Genomic DNA, 1,622 nt, shown 5'->3' with positions numbered 1-1,622 from the left:
TCCACTCACCAGAAGTCTTAAGATCCTGTGGTGGGTGTTGTGGGTAGCTGGCAAGTGTCAGCGGACCCTGCGCCCCAGCTGCCCTGGTGCTTTTCTGACCGGAAGAGCACACTTTACTTTTGACATGAAGTAACCCCCAACAGCAAACCAAAGACGATCAGAGTTCTCTAGGGGCTGTTCTGGTAAGGCTGACCTGAGTTAGGTATGGCCAGGACCTCCAGACAGTTGGGAGGCAGGAGGGCAGGGCTCATTTTATATCCTTGGGGGAGAAGTCAGAAGGTAGCCAGCTTTAAGAGAACATCTCTTTTAGTTGATGTGCTGTATACTCTTTTAATCCCAGCCCTTGAGAGTCAGATGCAGGAGGAACTGGGAATTTAAGGCTAACCTGGTCTATATAGTGAGTTTCAGGCAAGCCAGGGCTACAATAGTGAGGCCCTGTCTTGAAAACAAAAACAAAACAAAACAACAAAAGGGCTCATATCTGAGAAGCTATCTCTTCATTCTCTTCAGAAGAGCTTGCTGTTGGAGAAGCCTGCTTGTCAGTTGACAGAGGGACATCTAACAATGAGTTTCTAACAAGGAGAGGAGCTGGCGTGGGGCATTAGTCGTAACGTAAAGGTTTTCTTAGCTAATAGAGTTGTCAGTCCCAGAAGCAGGGACTAGGTTTGAGCCTTTCAAGGAAGGCAGTAGAGTTTGACTGGCTTCCTGCTCAAAAAGCAGACAACATGATACCACCCCTGCTATCTCATATTCCTCCTCCCAAGCAGACAGTCACACAACCCTGGGTCATCTACCTACAGGATTATCTCTTCCCAGTCCAAGCCAAGCAGAGAGCTGAGATGTTCTCTTCATTCTCTGTCTCTAGGCCTAGGGAACAGTTTGTCCCCAAAAGATGCTTATGTCAGCCCACAAGAGGTCAGAGACCTTCATATGTTGAAACTCAGTGTCATCTGAGAATTTTGTCTCAGACCTGAATTCTTCCATCTCATGTTCATTCCTAAGCCCTAAGAACATAAACACCTTCTGGGGGTCTGGAAAGTCCCATGTGGGGTTTCGGGTAGAAAGCACTTCCAGAACTTGTTCCCAAGGTATGGGAGGAGCATAAAGACGGAAGTCCAGGCAATAAAGGGAGTCTCAGAATTCCCCTACAGAAGGTGCAGGTTGGGGAGAGAAGACTTTAAGAGAATTCCCCCAAGTTCCTGAGAGACTGCATCAGAGCCAGAGGCTGGGGTGCAGTTCATGCTGGGTCTTTATTGTCTCTACGAAAGAAAGAAGTTGAACATAAGGAATTTCAGGTAATTTTCCTTCCAGATTGAATGGAAGTGTTATATTTCAAACTGCCACTAGGGGACACAGTTTTTCCTTATTTCAGGCAATACTGAGGCCTCAAAGTGTTCTAAAAGAAGAGCAGGCAGAGGTGGGTGGTGGCACACACCTTGAATCCCAGCACTCAGGAGGCAGAGGCAGGTGGATCTCTGTGAGTTTGAGGCCAGCCTGTGTGATGCCTGGGGTACAGGGAGGGTGTGATGCCTGGGGATGCAGGGAGGGTGTGATGCCTGGGGGTACAGGGAGGGTGTGATGCCTGGGATGCAGGGAGGGTGTGCTGCCTGGGGGTACAGGGA

Source organism: Mus caroli, chromosome 2 (genome assembly GCF_900094665.2).
Source record: "Mus caroli chromosome 2, CAROLI_EIJ_v1.1, whole genome shotgun sequence".
NCBI classification, from domain to species: domain Eukaryota; kingdom Metazoa; phylum Chordata; class Mammalia; order Rodentia; family Muridae; genus Mus; species Mus caroli.
Note: the sequence above shows the minus strand (reverse complement) of the source record.